Genomic DNA, 10244 nt, shown 5'->3' with positions numbered 1-10244 from the left:
AATGAATGAATTGTGTCGTTAAACATTGAACTAAGAACTTACACATACTTAATTCGTCCAGTTCTATTTTCGTTCTGTTCATCACTCCCCCAAATCCTGTTTCGTTTACCCTTGGAATTTTATTCAGATTTATTTCCTAATTATGGAATAGAAAAAAAGATCTTTAAACCTATGATACTCGTAAAAAGTTTGTATTTGCTAAATCACAACGATTAATTCTTTTCATACATTCTGGATTTTTTTTTTTACCCATAATTCAGTAATGAAGGACAACTAAATACTTACGTACAGTCACATAAAGGGTCAAGTAAGGTCTAAGCTGACCCTTGTACATCCACCAATTTATTGGTGAAATTTTTCGCTGAATTCTTTTTATACATTCTGGAATTTTTGTACATGTAATTCGGTAAAGGAAAACAACTAAATACTTACGCACGGTCACATAAGGGTTAAAGTAAGTTCCAAGCTGCCCCTCGTACATTCACCAATTTATCGGTGAAACTTTTTGAAGGACCTAGCAGATTGCAAATGTTGAGACCTCTATCTGTATAACAGCGGTTGCCACTATTGGCTTGAAGTGTTCTTGAACAAGAAAACCAACACCACTTTGCTTTTATTCTTTATTGTGGAGTTTTGAAATATCTTTCATGTGAATAACTACTCGATGGAGATTTTAAGTGTTATATTGGCAAACATATATGTTCAGTGTACACACATATACATACTAATGTGTGTGTATATATATATATATATATATATATATATATATATATATATATATACACATATATATATATACTGTATTTATATATACATATATATATATATATATATATATATATATATATATATATATATACACTCACATATGCATTTAGTCGTACATGCGTAAATCATATTGGCAAACATAAGTTTACGAATATATATATATATATATATATATATATATATATATATATATATATATATATATATATATATATATATATATATATAGACCCAGGCATACATGGCTGTGGACTATGAAGCGTGAAGTATGAGATCATGAATGGAGAAGTATTGAATTAAAAGCTCAAGATAGAGACGACTGGCGAAATCTAACCAAGGCCCTTTGCGTCAATAGGCGTAGGAGGAGATGATGATGATGATGATGATGATGATATTTACAGTATATATATATATATATATATATATATATATATATATATATATAATCAGTTCAAAACGTTTTCGGGTTAAAATAAAAAGGGTTTATCTAACACTCCATTTGCTGAAAAGGGCTCTAGTTTTAAAAGGCTATTACACTGATGTGAATTCTTGCTTAAAAGTCCAGTTGTGAATTAAGGAATAACTCTAAGCAGAAGACTGAATACGACTATATGCAACATAGTGAATTACTATAATAGGTTATGTTCATAACTCTGAGAATAGCTTCGTAGATCAATAATTTTGTAACGTAATTGATATTATCACTTTCAAGTTTTACTCCTACTCCTTTTCCCACTACTTTCTGCTCTTAAACTGATTTTTTTTCAACAGACGAATGGCATAAACTTAAATTAAGGTCATCAACGAAGACGTGAGTGTGAGTAATTCTGGATAAATGTTTTATAGAAAGCGAAAACTGTAAAACTGTTTGACTTTGGGAAGGCGAACCTAACATATTTCGAAAAATATGAGAAAAGAAATATATTACCTTCATCGTAACTATAGATAAAAAGAGAATTTAGTAACAAGGACGTAGAATGACAGGCGTTAGGGAGACAAATGTATGTTTAATCCCTAATGATATGTTAAGCTAAAAATCCCTGTTGACACTGTTGATTAACTGTTTTTCATCATTAGTCAAATAGCGAAGAATAGCTAAATTTTGTTAGATTTAATGGTAGTCTATTTTTCTTTGGCCTAACTTACATTAGGCTGTGACGTTTGCTATATTGCCATTTTCAAATTATAGTTATATACTATTTCAAAAAAATTATGATAGACATCTTCATTGAAAACATTTGATCGGCGTTCTTATAATTAAGATCAAGATATTGATCGATATTGATCCGTAGACGATGGTGTCCCCGGAAACGTGAATCACGGGAGGTCGATAACTTATCAGGATTAAGTTGACTCGATGATGTAACAAACTATTTCTGGTCAAGTCTGATTCAGTTGTCAAATGGCGTCTCATTTCTCATTCAGTAATGAATACAGTTACATAATTTTTTCAATTGTATTACAGTGAGGACGCGTTTCCTGAGATCTTCGTCGCTCTGTATATATACAGTATATATATATATATATATATATATATATATATATACATATATGTATATATATACTGTATATATATCTTTAAATATATATTCAATACAGCAACCGCTGATATCCATTTGGCACAGGGCATACTATTGGCGGTGGGGAGTGTGTGGACCTACTGCTCAGCCAAAATTCCAAATATGTATATATATATATATATATATATATGTATGTATATATATATATATATATATATATACATACATGTAATATATGTATATATGCATGGGTGTATGTGGATGTAAATCCAGGAACGCAGTGTAAATTCCTTCCAGTGTTCCAGTTTAAAGATAGAAGAAGAAAAGGAAATAAATCCACAAGCACTGTATGACACCTCATACTGCTTATATGTCCCAAAAATACCATTGCCTATACAGTAGTTCATTCTAGTTCTAATGTTTTCGTTTATTTGGAACGACGATCAACGAGAAATGTAATGACTATAAATACTAAACCGTGATGGAATTACGAAAAATATGCTCCCAATATTTTCAACGATTTCGGCCGTTGGTTTACCGCTAGCTGCTAATAGACCAATGGTACGGATTTTATTACATTTCTGTCAGAATCGTAACAAACAATACAAAGTTTTAATGTTTGTTATTTTGTATTCATCAATTTCTGTTCACAAAAATGAATATACTATGAAAAGTTAAAACAGCCTGCATTCGCGTGTTATTTGCAATTTTAGGGGATGAATTATTCTTTCGAATTTATCCATATCTGTATGTGTATGTATGTATGTATGTATATATATATATATATATATATATATGTATATATATATATATATATATATATATATATATATATATATATATATATATATATATATGCGATGCAAGGCAAAGCACTAGAAGAGTTGGAAGACCCAGGCCTACATAGCTGAGGACTATGAAACGCGAAGATGATGAATGGAGAAGTATTGAATTGAAAGCGCAAGATAGAGGCGACTGTCGAAATCTAATCGAGGCCCTTTGCATCAATAGGCGTAGAAGGAGATGACGATGATGATATATTCAAATAAAAAGTCAAAAACAGCTTTTGTTATGGTATTCACTATCGCGGGAATGAAGGCCCAAGGGGAAATCATTTTTATGGAAAATTTTTCTTCCCGGTCCAGGATTCAAATATATGCCTCATAATTGAAACAAACCTGACAGGTGACTATTAAACTATTACATCAACTGTCATCGCTGTTTCCACTCTGAGGGATAGTTTCGAACCATGGCACCGGTGAGAAGCCCCTAACATAAAGAATTTCCCCCAGTGTCTGTGTCCCCGAGGGTGAGTAAATTCGATATTAAGAGCTGTTTGTTGCTTTATATTTTAAAGTATTGAAATTCTGTTGTTAAACCTTAATTTTCTATTTTAGAGTCGATGGTATTTGATTGGTAAAGCATTCCTGTCCCGGTTATAGCCGAGTTGTGCTGGCCGATGTGGTAACGTCCTTGACTGGTGCACTCCAGACTGGGGTTCGAGTCCCGCTCAAACTCGTTAGTTTCTTTGTTCGCTGCAGCCTCACCATCCTTGTGAGCTAAGGATTAGGTGTTTGAGGGAGCCCATAGATCTGTCTGCTGAAACATCAGCAGCCATTGTCCTTCCCTCCTTGGTCCTAGCTTGGTGGAGAGGGGTCTTGCCCGCTGATCATATGAATATATGGTCAGTCTCTAGGGCATTGTCCTGCTTGATAGGGCAATGTCACTGTCCCTTGCCTCTGCCTTTCATAAGCGGCTTTTAACCCTTAATCCTTTAAACTGGTGGTGGGTAGTCGAAGGTCCAATAACAGTTTGCGAATGTGTCCGATATTCAACCTCTTCAGTTTTTAGTATTAAGATAAGCTGTTTCCTTTTAGGTAGTCCCAAAGAAAATAACAAAACTCTACCACGTTCTGTATTAACAGCTGAATCATGAATGAACCTTTATTCTGTACAGAATGTCTACCCAACGTGGTCGCCACATAGATCCACAAAGGAGGTTCATCACATAAACCCCTAAAAGAGGTCTATCAAGAATGTATCATTCACCTTGCGTACTCTTATTCTGCAGTGATATAAAGGATCTCCCTTTTCATTACTCCTTCCAAATATTCTATCCACACTCTTCGAGGTTTCCATCTCTTCTTTTTTTGTGAACTGATTGGTAACGTATCTGTCTGGTGTTTGCCAGACGGGGGTTTGAGTCCCGCTCAGACTCGTTGGTTCATTTAATGTCTGCAACCTTACCATCCTTGTGAACTAAGGTTGACGGGTTTGAGGGAGCCTTTAGATCTATCTGCTAAGTCATCAGCAGCCACTGCCTGGCCCTCCCTGGTCCTAGCTTGGGTGGAGAGGAGGCTTGGGCGCTGATCATATAATATATTGTCAGTCTCCAGGGCATTGTCATGATTGCTAGGGCAATGTCACTGTCCCTTGCCTCTGCCATTCATGAGCGACCTTTAAACCTATAAGTGAACCCTCTTAGTCCATGGGCCAGAAAGTGAAACCCTCCCCCCCCCCCCCCCCAGGGAATTTTCACGACCCCCCAGTTTTCTTCCTTAGGGTGTCCTTTATGCATATCCGGGTGTTTCCAAACACATAACTGTGGCAAAAAGGCAAAATTATCACTTTTTGTACAATCCGCACGCCAAATTTTCACATTTTCAGCCGCACTGACTTTGTGTCGCTTAATTGGCTCTAACTTCCTTAATATCCAAACTAAGTGAACATTTATGGTATCAACATAATGCTAAGACCAAGAGCTACACAATGGTATATAAATATGTCCATAATTAATGATTAATACGTATTCCAGGGCCATTATTGTACCCCTTACCCTTAATTTTTGTTCGAAAATGGGCACCTGTAATTAGTTGCTACTGATACTGATGAAATTGTTGAGGCATTTGGTTACATTTCTGTATTTGATTTTGTACATAATCTTATTTAGAATATTGCATATCAGTTTCGTTCACTAATTTCCCAAAATATATGAATTAAGTGACAATAATCAATTGATTGTATAATGGCCACATATTACCAGCAATACCCACTTTTCTCCGTAACTTCTGTAAATTGTTACATAACTGCACCATTTTGGTGTCAATAGATAACAATATATTCTCCAGCTTTCTGAAATTGGTTCTGTGCATAAATTATGATGCATTTGCATTTCAGGCAAAGGATCCAATATCAACTGGTGATAATTAGTCAGCATGGCAGAACGTCCAGTTAGTTTACTGAAAAAGAGAAGTCAGAGGAAATCTCTGCAAAGTGTGCCAAACGGACTTACATTATACATTTTTCTGAACAGAAAACTGACAAAATTGTTCGAAAACTGACTGATGTGAGCATTGAAAAGATCAAGGAATCAGTGCAGCTCCGCAAAGCTAGTGCTGATGCTAATGTGAGGATGGATGAAATCTATGAAGAAGTTCCAGAGACGCTGAATGCAAATACCCATGGAATACACAGGAAGTGTTATCAAAAGCTTATAAATGTTGGTCATATCAAAAGTAGAAAACGACAACATCCAGTTGAAGATGACGAAGGGCCTTCAACTTCAAATCGAAAGCAAGTATCATCCTCATCAATTTTATTTCCTTCAGAGAGGTGTCAGAGAGTTTCTAACAAAGTGTGTTACAGAAACTGCAGCTTAGTCAATACTTCAGGCTGCAAAGCATAAAAATGACTACACATTACTTGGAAAGATTGAAGGCTGTGACTTGCAAGCACGAGAGGCACATTATCATAATTCTTGTCGCAGAGATTACACTCGTAAGCAGGAGTGAAATGTTAATGAGGAGCTGGATCAGAGTGCTGTTGAACATTTAGCTGCCCATAGCGAAGCATTCTCCTACATCTATGATTATGTTGAAGAACATATAATCAAGGGGTGCAACGTAGAACGTGTGACAATGTTGAAAGAGAAATATTTGCTATATTTACAAGAACATCATCCATCATCTTACAATCCAAACTACAAAACCTGTAAACTCAAGAATAAGTTGGAGAAACATTTTAGTCACAGGGTTAAATTCTGGGCACCCAAATACTGAAGTGAACTTATATATTCTGATCTCTTACCAGTTGGACAAGCAGTAGAGGCAGCATTTGAGATGGCCGCCTCTAAGGAAAGGTTTCTCCAGGAAGCAGCTATGATGCTCAGGCGACAATTGATGGATGCCAAAAGGAATGCAGCCATACTGCCATGGCCACCTACAGCAGCGCAGTTGATGTCCATAGAGAACAAACCACCACCAATCCTGATTAACTTTTTGTCGCAGCTTCTATGTGGGAAACCATTTAAAGATATTTCGTCAAAATTGGAGAGAATGGTTGATTCATGTGCTCAAGATGTATGTTATGCTATGAGCCGAGGAGAATGGAAAATGCCTAAACATGTTCTTCTTGGAATAACTTTGAGACATATGACAGGAAGTGCTGAGCTCATTACACTGCTGAATCATTTCGGTCACTGTTAGTCACATTCCCAAGTGATGGAGCTAGAAACTGCCATATGTAACCAAATCAACACACAGGAATCCTTACTTCCCGCAGCCATATCATCCTGTATGAATAATGTAGTTCTTCACTTCAGTTGGGACAACTTCGACCTGTCTGAAGAAACACTATCAGGGGCTGGAACAACACATGTAGCACATGGTATTGTTATTCAGGAGACATCTAGTAGTGCAAGTTCTGACATGAACAGGGAGCAGCCACCTCAGCAGTCAGGGAAGAGTAATAAAGACAGGTCAATTCGCTATGAGGATAAAGATCTGCCACCTTGTTTCATGAGTAGGACTGAGCCAATTTGAGAGTGGAACATGTATCTGTGAAAATACCAGTTCCCTTTCATGAATCCAAGGAATCAGACTTTGCTTGGACTGTTGGTTGTCATTGACTGGAAAAGGTGATTATGTTGAAGCCTATGCTCAGTCTACAGTTGATTACATGGTGCCAGTACATAGAGCAATTACTGATAATGCCACACTTCAGCACATACTCCGACTATGCCAGCAGACCAAAAAGGATGTGCAGCAGGAGGTCACTATCGTAACTTTTGATCTAGCAGTAGTAATGAAAGCTTACTCTATCATGTGGCAAAACCCATTAGAATACAGTGGTGTTCTTGTAAGGATTGGGGCATTTCATACAATCTGCTCATACCTTGGAGTCATCAGAAAGATGATGTCCGCAACAGGCTTTGAGGACATCATTATTGAGGCTGGTGTATGTGCAAGTGGATCGATTGATCAAATGTTGAGGGGCAAACATTACAACCGTGCAATAAGAGTTTACAAATTGATGTATATTTTGTGTATAAGGACGAATGCACTCTTCTTACAAGTGAGGATGGATTGACTGTTCAGACCACGCAGGTGCAGGACCTATTTTCTTCACAGGAGGAAGCAGATACCCGGATCATTCTGCATTGCATCCATGCTGCCAAATCATTTAGTGCAGAAAAGGTGATTGTAGTCCATTCACCAGATACTGATGTCTTCCAATTGCTGTTGAAGTTTTCTCAAGATATTGACCCGTCTGTGTTATTTGATACTGGCGTTTCAAACAAGAGAAGACTAATTGATGTGAGAGCTGTTATTAGCAAACATGGTACAGATTACTGTAAACTCATGTACTCTTTTCATGCATTCACAGGATGCGATACAACAAGTGCCCTCGTTCGCCAAGGTAAACTTACACCAAAGAAGACACTTGATGCCCATCCTGAATACCATTCAGCATTAATCTCTCTAGCAACCACTGCTGAACTTTCTGAAGAAACATTCAGAGAACTTGAAGAGTTTGTCTGCTATATGGATGGAAAGGCCAACTACAAAGACATAAACAAGCTGCTCTATGATATGTTTAGATAAAAATTCCAGCTCAAGAAAGGCCAAACTTTGTTCAGTTGTGATGGCATTGATCTGAGCTTGCTCTCACCATGCAGGTCATCACTGCACGTGCATATCCTCAGATGCAACAATCAAGCATATGTTTGAAATAAGTACAGTGTGCCATATCCAAATATACCAAGTCCAGTAGGCAAAGGCTGGAAACTTGATGACTCAGGACAGCTGAAGACTGACTGGGTCAAAGGTGATATACTGCCACAGGAACTCATTGATATCATGCTAGACAGAGAAGCTGACAGCAACGACGATTTGGATACAGAGGATATTGATATTAACAACCTAGCCGACAACATTTATGATGAAGAATCATGAACACAATGTGTAAATTGTCAAGCTAGTTCTTTTCTGTAGTTGTCTGTTGCCAGTGACAAAGAGAGACTAACTAGGCCATCATACTCCACATATAATGATATTTATATGAACACAACTTCACAGATTTCAAACATTGATGTAGACTTCCAAGCTCTTCACCATTTACTTGTTGGTATTAGTTGTCAGTTTAAGTTATAAATGACATTTATTTTGGTTACATTTATCTTATCCTACTGTTAATCAATGATTTACTTGGTTCACTCAGTGAATGACACCTGTCAGATATGAAAGTCAGACATACTGCAAGAGGTAGTGTCCTACATTTATAGTTTTAGTCATATTTACTATGTTTGTGCATGCATATTCATGATATAAGTATGTGGTGGCCACTCTACCGTGAATAATGTCCAAGCAGTATACTTCTCTTCAAAGCATCTCCTTCTTTAAATGTTAATAAAATACTCTTTTTTATAATAAATCATAAAGATAAATTGTTTTGTTGCCCTTTGGTACCAGAAAGTAGAGATGATAGGGAAGATGAGGGTGGAACAAAGTTCCGTCAATTGAAATTTGGACTATTTTTAAGGAGTGGAGGATAGGTAACAGCAATTTAGATAATGGATTTCAGTAACAGATTAACTTTACATCATCAAGCTTAGTTGTATATGCTCCAAGCATTTGATTAGCACCAAAATAATGCAGATATGTCACGATTTACAGAAGTTATTAAGAAGCGTTCCCTACAAAGTAGGTATCAAGAAAAATATGTGGCCATTATACAATCAATTGATTATTGTCACTTAATTCATATATTTTGGGAAATTAGAGAACGAAACTGATATGCAATATTCTAAATAAGATTATGTACAAAATCAAATACAGAAATGTAACCAAATGCCTCAACAATATCATCAGTATCAGTAGCAACTAGTTACAGGTGACCATTTTCGAACAAAAATTAAGGGTAAGGGGTACAATAATGGCCCTGGAATACGTAATAATCATTAATTATGGACTTAAGTATATACCATTGTATAGCTCTTGATCTTAGCATTATGTTGGTACCAAAAATGTTAACTTAGTTTGGATATTAAGGAAGTTAGAGCCAATAAAGTGACACAAAGTCAGTGCGGCTGAAAATGTGAAAATTTGGCGTGCGGTTTGTACAAAAAGTGATAATTTTGCCTTTTTGCCACAGTTATGTGTTTGGAAACACCCGGATATGCATAAAGGACACCCTAAGGAAGAAAACTAGGGGGGTCGTGAAAATTCCCTAGGGGGGGGGGGAGGGTTTCACTTTCTGGCCCATGGACTATCTAGGATCAATATTCTTCTCACAATATACTGACTCATGTTTTATTGTGCATTGCTTGTTTTCCCCTACACAGCTCTATATTATTGTGTAATATTGGCAATCGTGTGAAAGATTTAAGAAAGAGGACATAACAGACATTGATGTCGGTGTAATTGGAATTCCAATAGCCTGCTTCTCTATAGAAAAGAAAAAAAGGCGAGATTAATTGAAGTAAACTCGACTAATTAAGTTATTTTGTTAGAAAATGAAATTATGCTTTGAATGATTAGCAGGAGATAAAATTCCGCTTAGTCTTATTTAGTGGAGTTAGATAGATAGACAGATATGGGATTTAAAAACTTAACTGATAGATAGATATATTTCTTAATATGTTTGGACAGACTGATAGTTGCTTATTGTGCTTGTAGA

The sequence above is a fragment of the Palaemon carinicauda genome, chromosome 40 (assembly GCF_036898095.1).
Source record: "Palaemon carinicauda isolate YSFRI2023 chromosome 40, ASM3689809v2, whole genome shotgun sequence".
Lineage (NCBI taxonomy): Eukaryota > Metazoa > Arthropoda > Malacostraca > Decapoda > Palaemonidae > Palaemon > Palaemon carinicauda.
This window is presented reverse-complemented; position numbering follows the sequence as displayed.